Consider the following 13,660-nt stretch of genomic DNA (forward strand, 5'->3'; position numbering starts at 1 on the left):
ATTGAGTGTCCTCCCCTGCCAATGCCACTGAATGCAGCTCTGGGGGTCCCTGACACTACTGGATATGGTCCCATAATGACTTGATGACGGATCACTTGACATCTTGTTACTCATCGATTGGCTCGAGTGGGCAGCAGTAACATCTCCATCTATCCCTGTTGCGTGCTAGTGTAGCCCAATGGCATCTGCTCGCTTCAGGAACACGAAGAACCTCAAACCATTTGTTCAGGGTCTTGACGAAGAAGTTTTGTAGGTGGGCGGCCATGAAATCTTTTCATGTCCTGTGGAATCCAGTTGGTAATGGCTCTAGTCCAGCGGTCATCTCCAAATCTCATTATGTGTCCAGCCCATCTGATTTTTGACGCCTTGGCAGATGAGACAGCCTCCCTGATTCTTGATTGTCGACAGAGGTCAGAACTTTGAATTCTTTCTCTCACTTGAGTGAAGCATGATACTCCAAGCATAGCTCTTTCGATTCCTCTTTGGGAGACCCGAATAGCATTCTCATCCTGTTTGCGTAGGGCCCAGGTCTCTGAGGCATATGCTAAGGCAGGAAGAATGGTGGAGTCGAAGAGATGTGCCTGGAGCAGGAGGTTCTTTGTCCTCTTAGCTATTTCTTTGATGCTCTTGAAGGCGTTCCATGCCGCTCTATTCCTCCTGTGCAAGTCAGGTGCCAGGTCATGTTGAGTTCTCAACCTAGGTACACATAACTGCTGCATTCAGAGATGTTAGTTCTGTTGAGAGTGAATGGAACATCAGGAACAAATCTGTTTCTCATGAACATTGTCTTCGTAAGATTCAGTTGTAGTCTGACCTTTCCACACTCACGGTCGAAGTGGCCTGCATTTGTGCCACTTGGCTAATGTTTGGTGTTATTAGAATGATGTCATCAGCGAAGTGTAGGTGGTGTAGTTGCCAACCGTCTATCTTCACACCCATTCCTTCCCATTCCAGTCATCACATGACGTTCTCGAGTGTGGCACTGAAGAGTTTCGGTGAAATGGTATCACCCTGCCAAACCCCTCTCTTGACATAGATGATCACTTCCTTGTAGAATGGTGAAATCCTGGTAGTGAATCCATAATACAGCTCACAGAGGATCCTGATGTTCTGAGTTTGAATGCCCTGTTTGTCTAGGGCTTCGATGACCACTTCAGTCTCAACAGAATCAAAGACCTTCTTTAAATCAATGAACGTTAGACAGAGAGGCATCTTGAACTCCCAAGAAACCTCAATGAGCTTGGTTACCATGTGGATATGGTCAAGGTCACTCGAGTCATCCTGAATAGGATTGGTAGAACACTAGATGAAGGACAACCATGTGAGCATAATGACAGCAAAAGAAATGTTCACAAACAGCCATTGGGATCTTATTTCCCTTGGGCCAGACCTAATCTGAGTGGGCCATCCTTTTCCTAAGATCTGAACAATCTTGTGAGGTGGGGTGGGGGTGAGCGGGCTTTTAGAGTCTGCTTTCCCATTATAAAAAGATCAGATTCAGATGGCAAAAATTGCCCATTAGACAGAAACTCTATCACTACCTGAGGAGTGTCTCCCTTGCCCTAACTCACGGAAAATTGGTTTGGGACCTTAATTGTACTGCAGTACTGCAGTCCCTAGATTGAATTAGTTGGAGAAGACCAAGGCTGAGCATGTTGGGTGCTAAGAATTCTTCCTGCTGCACCTTCTCAAGGGCAGAAATTTGGCCTCATATGTGGTTTGTGATTCTTCCTAGTTCTGTCCTAAGGTCCTTGAGATGAATTGGTTCTGCTGCCAGAAATTCTATTTGCATTGGTTTGATTCTGCGATTTCAGATTTTTATCTTGGAAGCTGCATGAGACCTGGGTCTGGTGTCTCCCCTGGTAGAATCTTAACAGTGATCAATCCCCCAATATCTCTGATGAAGTCAGTCCAAAGGGAAGGCACTTTTACAGAATCCACTAGAATTATAAAGTGGGGGTCTCCGGGCACCACTGCAAAGAAATAATTCCCTGAACTGTTTGCCTGGGAGAGAAAGGCAGTTGTTTTTATTTTTATTTTTAGGTCTTCTAGCTTTATTTATTTTTTTCCACATTTTTTTTATTTTTATTAGTGAAACACCATGAGGTACAGTTGTAAACTTCCAAATTTTTGTGCTTGGGTTTCAATTATACAATGATCAAATACCCATCCCTCCACCAGTACCCATTCTTTACCACCACGGATCCCAGTATCCCTCCCACCCCCCATCCCTCCCATCCCACCCTGCCTCTGTGGCAGGGCATTCCCTTTTGTTCTCTCTTTCCTTTTGGGTGTTGTGGTTTGCAAAAGAGGCATTGAGTGGCAATCATGTTTGGTCTATAGTCTACTTTCAGCATGCTTCTCCCATCCTGGGAGGATCCTCCCAACACCCTTTATTTGGTGCTCCCTTCTCTATCTGAGCTCCCTTTTCCCTTAGCATGTATGGCTGGCCTCCAAGCCATGGAGCAATCCTCCTGGTACTAATATTGGCCACTTTTGGGTCTTAGTCTGCTATTTTCTTACTTTATATTGTTTTTAGACTTACTAAGTCACTCGTGACACAGTCCACAATTGCCATCATGGGAATACAGTCATTGTCTCTTAGTTTTTTTTCTTTTGGTGGGGAGTGGACACACTACATAAGAGGTGAAGGCAAATAACATGGTTTCAGGGATTGAAGGTGACATTCCTGCACGTAAGGCATATGCTCCAGTTCCTGGAGCCATATCCTAGATCCTCAGCCCTGTCCTTATGTCGCTCTGTGATTCAGCACACCTGCCACAAAGTACATGCCAACCACATGGTGCTTGAATGAAAAATTAAAGTTGCTGGTTAGGAATCTTTTTGACTGAAAGTCAATAGTGGCTGTCATGAGCCAACATGTTTTCTTACCACCCCACAAACAAACTGTAGGCAGATGACCCAGCTTCAGTAGCTAGATGGTACTGATTGGAACTGACTCTTTTACATAAGATTTTTTTTAAGTTTCCTTTCTTTAAAGGGCTATACATGATAACCTTTCAGTATCTGTATTGCAAATCAGGATGCCTGAAGGTGTCCAAAGGGGAAAGGGGGATGAAAAGAGGAAGGGAGGGAGGGAGGGACAGACAGAGATAGACAGACAGACACCGAGAGAGAGAGAAAGAGAGAGAGAAGAAAAGTACCTGCTGTAGAGACATGCTGGGGTGGGGTGGGGGTGCAGGAGCGAAACTGAGATCTTTGGTGGTGGGAAATGTACACTGTTGAAGAGACTGTTGTAACATTGTAATATTGAAACCCAATCAAGAACAACTTTGTAACTGTGTGTCTCATGGTGATTCAATTTTTGAAAGTTTTCTTCCTTGGAATGGGGAGGATTGGGTCACATCTGCATAGGCTAGTCGAGGATATCTGCGAGCAGTGGTTGGAGAACCATGCGGTGTTGGGGATTGAACGGGACAAGCAAGGCAAGCACCTTACCTCCTGGACTAGTCTCCAGCCCCATAGACAGTTTCATTGACACATGCAATTTACATGCCATAGTGTTCATCTCGTTATTTTGAGTTTGGTTATAGACCTGTGGATGCTCAGGATTTACTTAAGAATCTATGCTCAGGGATCACTCCTGGAAGAGCTCATGGGACCTTATAGGATGCAGGGAACCAAACCCAGGTCAGCCATATGTAAGGCAAGCATCCTACCCACTGGACTATCTTTCTGGCCCATGTAGTTCACTTCTTTAAAGGGCAGAAAGCATCGGCATTGGTCTATAATGTATTCACAGAGTCCTGTATTCATGGCATGAGTTAAGATAAAACATTTATATCAGCCACCCAACAAAACCCTATCCTACTAGCAGTCATTCCCCCATTTCTCTGCTCCCAGCCCAAGACCAGTGTTGATCTAGTTCTATCCTTGGAGCTTCACCTCTTCTGGACATTTGGATACAGGGCTCCTATAAGACATAGGGTTTGTGATCTGCTGCCTTCACTTTGCATGAGCACTTCATGGTTCACTGGGGTGCTGCAGGAGTCATTCTCCATCCGTTCTCACTCATGTGCCTCATTGGGTTGATCCACTCTTTTGACCTTCCCCTCTGGGTGGCAGAGCAGAGAGAGAAGTTCTTGAGTTCTCATCCTCATTAACCTGCATCCAGTTCAGTGAATCACAAGCAGCCCCAGTCACCCTCTTGCTTCTTACTGGGGAGCAAAAGCTTTTCTGGGGGAGTCTTGGCAAAACTTCTTTTTCTTTTTTCTTTTTCGGTTACACCCAGCGATGCTCAGGGGTTACTCCTGGTTCTGCCAAAGCTTCTTTTTCTGCCTTGTTGGTGAGGATTGGGACAATGTCTCCACAGCTGTCTGGTTGGTGAGCAAGTCAGCCAAGATAGTCATGAAAAGAGGGGACTTGACTGCCATGGAGGCAGGGGGAGGATGGGAAAGGGGGGGTATACTGGGGAGATTGGTGGTGGGGAATGTGCACTGGTGGAGGGATGGGCGTTTGAACATTGTATGATTGTAACTCAAGCATAAAATCTTGTAACTGTATCTCATGGTGATACAATAAAATAAAATTTAAAAAAAGAAGAAAGAAAAGAGAGGACTTGCAGTCGCCCTGGGGTTTCTGGCCTCAGGGGGTGAGTTTTTCTCCCCACTGTAAATGAAAGCGTTGCTATTCTTTTTTGTTATATGCTTGCTATTTTAGTATAAGAGACAGGGCTATGTTTAGCTCTTTCTAATGTTTTCTCACTAAGTAAAGTAAATAAGTAAATAAGTAAGTAAGTAAGTAAAGGCCCTCCCGTTGATCCTCGATTTGCTCCAGCGGGCCCAGTAACGTCTCCATTGGAGACTTTGTTGTTACTGTGTCTGGCATATCGAATACTCTCGGTAGCTTGCCGGGCTCTCCGAGAGGGGCGGAGGAATCGAACTCGATTTAGTTTTCTCACTAAATCACCTTAATTGGCTTGGAATTAACTCTAATTTTTTTGGTTTGGGTTTATTTATTCAATCATTTATTTCTTGGTTTTGGGTCCACATATAGCAGTGCTCAGAACTTACTCCTGGCTCTGGGCTAAGGGACCACTATTAGAGGACTAGGGACTATATGGGGTGCCAAGGATTGAACCTGCTGCAGTTGCAGGCAAAGTAAGCACCCTACCTGCTGTACAATTGCTCTGGTCAGAAATAGCCCTATTTGTGATCATACGACTGCTATTATTTCTAAGACCTTTTTGGGGGAGGGGGGAATGAAGAGGGTTTGGGGCTATGTTCTATGATGCTTAGGGGCTATTTCTGGCTCTGTGCTCATGAATGACCCCTTAATGGTGCACATAGGACCATATGGGATGTCAGGGACTCAAACTGGGATGAGCTGCATCAAAGCAAGTGTCTCATCTCCTGTACTATTTCTCCATCCCAGACCTATCTATTTTAAAGATACCCTAAAGCATAGTTGAACTTGCAAGATGTCCAAATAACATGGAGTGCAGAGAAGATGATGGGATGTATTGGAAAGCATGGGTCCTGGGCTGGGTGAGGATGTCAGGGGGCAATGTTAGGGCCTCTCATTACTCATCTCCTTACTCTGTCTGCTTTTGGGTGTGTTTTAAGTTCCCAATGATGGGCTGGTGTGACAGCACAGCTGTAGGACGTTTGCCTTGTGCATAGCCAGCCCAGCCGAGCCTGGTTCGATTCCTCCGCCCCTCTCGGAGAGCCCGGCAAGCTACCGATAGTATCTCGCCCTCACGGCAGAGCCTGGCAAGCTACCTGTGACATATTCAATATGCCAAACACAGTAACAAGTCTCAAAATGAAGACATTACTGGGCCTGCTCCAGCAAAATGGATGAACAATGGGAGGACAGTGTGTGACAGTGTGTGAAGATATTCCAAGGCCATGGAGATAGCTCAAAGGGCTGGAGCGTGTGCTTTGCATGAAGTAGCTCCAGTTTTACTCCCTGGCACTGTGCAGTCCCCAGAAAAGGCCCCTAAACACTTCAAATATAACTTGGTATGAGATCCTGCAAATGTTTACAAGAGAACTCTCAGGTCAAAAAAAAAGTTGTAGCTGGAAAGTGTTATGTTAAGCGAAATGACTCAGAAAGAAAGGAATAGACATAGAAAGATTGCATTCATCTGGGGAACATAAAGTAACAAAATAGGAGACCAACACCTAAGAATGGCTTATATTAGTACCAGGAATTTTACTCCATGGCTTGAAGGCCAACCACACATGCTAGGGGAAAGGGGAGCTCAGATAGAGAAGGGAACACCAAATAAAGGGGGTTGGGAGGATCCTCCCAGGATGGGAGAAGCATGCTGAAAGTAGACTATAGACCAAACATGGATTGCCTCTTTTACAAACCACAACACCCAATAAGAGAGAGAGAACAAAAGGGAATGCCTTGCCACAGAGGCAGGGTGGGGTGGGGGAGATGGGGGGTGGGAGGGATACTGGGATCCGTGGTGGTGGGAAATGGGCACTGGTGGAGGGATGGGTATTTGATCATTGTATAATTGAAACCCAAGCACAAAAATTTGTAAGTCTACAACTATACCTCATGATGTCTCACTAATAAAAATAAAAAAACTCCACTTCAGTTAGTTGAGGCTTATTTCCCTTGTTATTTATACATATGTATATATGTGTGGTAATAAACATATCTCTCCTTGCAAAAAAAAGTTGTAGCAAGGGCTTAAGGGATGAGGTGGTAACTAACTCTAAGGCCTGCCTTGCAAACAAGCATGAGAGTGTGAGTCTGATTCCCAGTGTTGTCTACATGTATCAAGTACGGTCCCTGTGACTCTGTGGTCTAAGACTCCCCTCTCCCCAGCACTGCAATGGAGAGTGAATCTCTGAAGTACAGCCAGATGTGTGAGCACCACCAATAAAGTCGGCTGCCCCCCAGAGCACCAGCACTAACAGAAGCATGAGCACTGCTGCCAAGAGTGCAACCTCATGTTCATGGCAAGGAACTGTGTTGAGAGATCACAGTGACTCCAGGAGGACTCCACCACCCCATAATGAGCAGAACACCCAGCAAATTCCATAGCCAACTGTGCAAATGCCACAGCCAGGCATGTGTAATCCCTTGTCATTGCAACCCAGGGACAGGAAGCAGGAAGAAGCAGTAGTGGCAGCTACAGACCAGAGCCAAATTGATGTGAATGACCTGGTTAAAGAAAGGCCACCGACCATCATGTCTTGCTGCTTGGGGTGGGAGCTGCAAGAGTGGGTTTGTTCCATCAGGGCTTGAGATATGTCACCAGTATAGACCAACCAACCAACAAATTGATTGGGAATCCTCAAGATCTCAGGCATGAGGGAGATTTGGTTGCTGTGAGCCATGACTGCCTTTATGTTGATGCAGTGACCAGGGTTACACACACCCTTCATTGTGGTGCTAACAGGGGTCACACATAAGACTGTGGTGTACCTCCTGGGAATATATCCTGGAAAGGCAAAATAGTATAGTAGAAACATCTATACTTGTATGTTCATTGCTGCACTGTTTACAATAACCAAAATCTGGAAAAAACCTGAGTGCCCAAGAACAGATGACTGTTGAAAGAAACATTGGTACATTTCCACTATGGAATACTATGCAGCTGTTAGAAAAGATGAAGTCATGAAATATACATATAAGTGGATCAACATGGAAAGTATCATGTTAAGTGAAATGAGTCAGAAAGAGAGGGACAGGCATAGAAAGATTGCATTCACCTGGGGGATATAAAGTAATAGAATGGGAGACTAACACCCAAGAGTCGTAGAGATAAGGACCAGGAGATCTGCTCCACGGCTTGGAAACCAGCCTCACATCCTGGGGGAAAAGCAGCTCAGATAGAGAAGAAAACACCAAGTAAAGGATGTTGGGAGGACCCATTCGGATTGAAAGATGCATGCCGAAAGTAGACTATAGACCGAAGATGATGGCTGCTCAATACCTCTATTGCAAACCAAAACACCCAAAAGGAGAGAGAGAGCAAAAGGGAATGCCCTGCCACAGAGGTGGGGCAGGGTGGAGGGGGATGGGGTGGGGGTGGTGGGAGGGATGCTGGGTCCATTGGTGGTAGAAAATGGGCACTGGTGGAGGGATGGGTACTTGACCATTGTATAACTGAAATGCAAGCACAAAAGTTTGTAAGTCTGTAACTGTACCTCACAGTGATTCACTAATAAAAAAATTAATAAAAAAAAGAAAACCTAATCATCATTAGTCACACTGTTGAGTGGCTGTGCTAGAACACGCCCCTTGACTTCCTTTCTCTGCTCCCTAAACAGATTTCTAGAGGACAATAAGAGTTCCATTGTGTGTTCTAAAGGAATTTAATTATCTATCTCTGTAAATGAACTTCTGTGATTCTCTTTACATACATTGATATTTTGGTATAAGGGTTAAGGCTAGGGTAAAGGGTAGCTGTACAAAATAAAGAACCCTGAATTAGAGTGACCCACTTTCACTGAGTTTGGGCTCATTTGCAAAAGAATTCTACACCAGGAAGATGGAGTTGAGGAGCTGGGTTACAGACTCAGCATAGACCAAGGCTATTTTGGTCGTCCTGCAATCCCTAGGGGGACAGTTTCTGGCCTCTTGGTTCAAAATTGCTGTAGGAACTCCAGCGAGTGAAATGTTTCCCGTTGGCCAGAATTTTGATGACTGCACTTATTTGAAAGGAAGACAATGTTAGTTGTCTACATTGTCAACCCAAATGAAATGGGTTCTTCTTGAGGGGGTCTTTCCCCTACTAAGGGGAAAAATAAGGGAAGAGATCTTGAGTTGGCAGCAAGCAGTTCAGTTACTGTTTACTATGAATCTGTCCTCAGAATCTCATCAACCTAATAGGCTGGATTCTTCATGCTATTTTTTATTTACCATGAATGGTCTTGGTCAACATGATGAACTCAGACAGTCTCTCACCCTGTTCGTTCCATTCTAGGCCATGGGTCCTGATGTGAAGTTCTTCAGCTAATCTTCTCAGTCCTATCTTGGCATTAAAATCACCCACAATGATCTTGTAGAAGGTGTGGTCTTCTTTATAGAACTTCTCCAGCTCCATGTAGAACTTCTCGATTTCTCTTTCATCATAATGAGATGTTGGTGCGTAGACAACGAAGATAGAAACTGCAGGCAGTGAGCCACATCTATTCAAATGTAAACGTCCGATTCGGGTTGTCAGGCATTCGAATGAATCAATGCTCTTGGCCAAGTTTGTGCTGACAAGGACACCGACGCCTCCAACACCTCTTTTATCGCATGTTCCGAGGAACAATTTTTCTCCAGTGTCGAAAACGGCATGGTGAGATTCGTGCCTTCTTGTCTCGGTCAGACCAATGATGTCATACTTGATCATTCGCGCTTGTACCATCAGGTCCTCGATGGATGCATCTGATGCTAGCGTATGTGCATTGAAAGTACAGACGATCATTTTTGTCTTCCTTCGTTGTGGCAGCCTACGTCGGCCTTGAGATTTTGTCGGCCTCTCCTTTCTCATTCTTCTCAGTGCTGCCATGTCGGTGAAGCCTTCAGGGTCAGGTGAATGAGACCAGTTGTAGTTACTGGTTTTGGCATATTGAATACACAGCGGATAGCTTGCCAGGCTCTTCAGTGCGGGCGGAATACTCTCGGTAGCTTGCCAGTCTTTCCGAGAGGGATAGAGGCTTTTGGGGCAACCTCTAATCACCCTTGTAGGTGTTACCATATTTGAACCCTATCAAATATGGTACGACAATTCCGGAAGATGGGTATTTAGTGTCTTATGATGTGTCCGGAAAGCGTCCTGGAGTGTGGCGACGGCTGGGTAGTGGAAGTAGTGTCTGGAACTCACAGTTCCAGAAGGCAGAATCTAAACGATGGACATGGGAGTCTCCCGGTGGACGATTCCACAACGAAATAGACCACATCATATTCAATCAACGGTTTTGCCTGACTGATGTCGCTGTTGTCCCAAAACTTCGAACAGGATCGGACCACCGTCTCCTTCGTGCAAAATTCTACTTCACAGAGCGGGGAGAAAGGGCTGCAAAGTTCAAAAAGAGAACTCCCAGAATGACCACCAACTGGGAACTCTTTGGTACTATTGCGGCAACATGGGAAGATGCCATTGTTGACAACATTGACGAGGAATACGATCGACTGGTTCAGCACCTCCATGAATGTGCGAGGAACGCCAAGAGAAAGATAGCCACAAAAAAATCGCCTATCTTCGAAAACTCTTGAGCTAATTCGCCAGCGTGGTTTGGCGCATGCCTCAGGCAACCGCAAGCTAACGTCTGAGCTCGCAAAGCAGTGCAGAGATGCGATCAAGGAAGACCTCAAAGAGAGAAGAGCAGAAGTACTGGAAGATGCGGCAGAAGCCGGGAAAAGTATTCGTAACGCCCGCCTGTCCTTCGCCAACTATAAGACCAAGATGACTGCCCTCCGACATCCTGATGGATCCATCACATCCTCCAGAACGGCAATGGAGAAGATTATCCATGACTTCTACTCAAATCTCTTCGATAGCCATGTCCACTTGCCGACATACCAAATTCCACAGGATGGATATGTCGTTCCCAATGTTCTCCCTTCCGAAATCCGACACACCATTTCGTCGGTAAAGAAACAAACAGCACCCGGCCCAGACAAGGTCAGACCTGAACACCTGAAGAACCTGCCGTCAGTACTCATCAATGCACTGGCTCGGCTCTTCACTCGCTACCTGTCTGAATGCAAGGTTCCGTCCCAATGGAAAACCAGCAGGACCGTACTACTGTTCAAGAAGGGAGACATCCATGACATTGGCAACTATCGCCCGATCTGCCTATTGTCTGTCATCTACAAGTTGTTCACTCGAGTCATCCTATATAGGATTGGCAGAACACTAGATGAAGGACAACCATGCGAGCAAGCCGGGTTCCACAAAGGATTCAGCACCATCGACCATATCCACACGATAATCAAGCTCATTGAGGTTTCTCGGGAGTTCAAGATGCCGCTCTGTTTAACGTTCATTGATTTAAAGAAGGCCTTTGATTCTGTTGAGACGGAAGCGGTCATTGAAGCCCTAGCCAATCAGGGCATTCAAGCCCAATACATCAGGATCCTCCGTGAGCTGTATTGCAGATTCACTACCAGGATCTCACCATTCTACAAAGAAGTGATCGTTGATGTCAAGAGAGGGGTGCGGCAGGGTGATACCGTTTCACCGAAACTCTTCAGTGCCACCCTCGAGAACATCATGCGACGACTGGAATGGGAAGGAATGGGAGTGAAGATAGATGGTCGGCAACTACACCACCTCCGCTTTGCTGATGACATTGTTTTAATAACACCAAACATCAGCCAAGCGGCACAAATGCTGGCCGACTTTGACTGTGAGTGTGGAAAGGTAGGACTACAGCTGAATCTTACGAAGACAATGTTTATGAGAAACAGCCTTGTTCCTGACGCCCCATTTGCTCTCAATGGAACGACCATCTCCAAATGCAACAGCTATGTGTACCTAGGTCAAGAGGTCAACATGAGAAATGACCTGGCACCCAAGCTGCGCAGGAGGAAGAGAGCGCTTGGAACGCCTTCAAGAACGTCGAAGAAATAGCTAAGAGGACGAAGAACCTCCGGCTCCGGGCACATCTCTTTGATTCCACTGTTCTTCCTGCATTAACATATGCCTCAGAGACCTGGGCCCTACGCAAACAAGATGAGAACGCTATTCAGGTCTCCCAAAGAAGAATAGAAAGAGCTATGCTTGGAATATCACGTTTCACTCAAATGAGAGAAAGAATCCGGAGTTCTGACATCCGTCGACGATCAAGAATCAGGGACGCTGTCTCATTTGCCAAGGTGTCGAAAATCAGATGGGCTGGTCACGTAATGAGATTTAAAGACGACCACTGGACTAGAGCGGTTACCGACTGGATTCCACGGGATGTCAAAAGACCGCGTGGCCGCCCACCTTCCAGATGGTCAGACTTCTTCGTCAAGATCATGAACGATCGGTTTGAGGCCCTTCATGTTCCCGGAGCGAACAGATGCCATTGGGCTACACTAGCACGCGACAGGGACAAATGGAGACGTTACTGGCGCCCGCTCGAGCAAATCGACGACTAACGGGAAGTTAAGTGATTAAGTGATTTTTTATTTAATTTAGATGTAAAACTAAGAGTATGCCCATAATTAATAAGATAATTTGTTATCTTATTTTATTGGGACAATAAAACCCAGTAGTACTCAGGGTTTACTCATGGCTCTGTGATGAGGGATCACTTTTGGTGGGGCTCAGGGACCATATATGGGATATTGGAAATTAAATATGGATCTACCACATGCAGGGTAAACACCCTGCCTGCTATACCATCACTCCAGCTCTGTTTTCTTATTTTAGTCCCATATCATGAGGGTTTGTTAACCAATTTCATAGCGAAGAAGGCTATATGAAGTATAGCCTCAGACTCATGAAGTATGTTCTTGTTTCTTCCTCATTCTGTGGATAGAGGAAGTATAATTAAGACATCTAGACTCAAAATCTTGTGCCTTTGCACTGAAATACAGAAGTAATGAGATGAATCTAGTCTTCCCGTATTCAAACAAATGGTCCCTGTTCAAGGAACTGTTTTGAGGGCAGAAATTGGTGATATGTATAGAATATCAGCTGCATTATTTCATTATCAGGTCTCACATTTCCATGAGTTTTCCCTTCCACTGCCACATGGATGGTTTTGCATACATTTTTCAAATAATGTCTGTTTGGTCTGACAGCCAAGATACAGCGATCTGTTGTTACAGCTGTGACACAGGGCACCTGTTCACAGCTCTTTTGCAAAGTGTTCTGAGTTTCATGCATTTGGTCCTGTTTCAGTTCATTTTCTAAAAAATGAGCTGAGCACTGATGTGTAGTTTTGGCAATATGATTGCATTCATCCTTTATCTGCAAAGCTGATCTTGCCAATCACAGGAACACTGGTTGACCAGCTGCCATGTGAACTCTGCCTCTGTCTTCAGAAATGTTCTTTTCCTTCCGGTCATTTTCAGAGGTACTGTTTACTCCTGACTCACTACAACTTTTGCCAGGGGAAGAGAGGAAGATGCTTTACTTACAGCATTTTTCATTAACCTAATAAGAGTTGATAAAATAAAACTCCACTCCCCCTCACCTCATTCTCTATATTTCAAGATGAACATATTCAGATCCAAGTCATCTGGGGGAGAAAATAGATTCTAAACCAAATAGTGGTGTTTCTTAAAAACCAAGAACATAGTGGTCTGTATGAAAGCTTATACCGCATGACTAACACCCCGTACTTCTATCTTCTGGGTGTAACAGGATTCTCCCCACTTTCCATCCCTTCATGGTTGTTACTGTGATGACCTAAGTAGACACACTTGCTTTGTGCTGCTTCTCAGGTTTCTGTGCTTGCACACTTGGCTAAGGCTTGTGCTCTTTTTTTTTTTTTTTTTTTTTGGTCATTATATAGGGCTGGAGCAATAGCACAGTGGGTAGGGCGTTTGCCTTGCATGCAGCCAACATGGCCAACCCGAGTTCGATTCCTCCACCCCTCTCGGAGAGCCTGGCAAGCTACCGAGAGTATTCGATATGCCAGACACAGTAACAACAAAGTCTCCAATGGAGACGTTACTGGGCCCGCTCGAGCAAATCGATGATCAACGGAAGGGCCTTTACTTTACTTTACTTACTATTTTGTTT

The sequence above is a fragment of the Sorex fumeus genome, unplaced genomic scaffold, assembly GCF_029834395.1.
Source record: "Sorex fumeus unplaced genomic scaffold, SorFum_2.1 ptg000014l, whole genome shotgun sequence".
NCBI classification, from domain to species: domain Eukaryota; kingdom Metazoa; phylum Chordata; class Mammalia; order Eulipotyphla; family Soricidae; genus Sorex; species Sorex fumeus.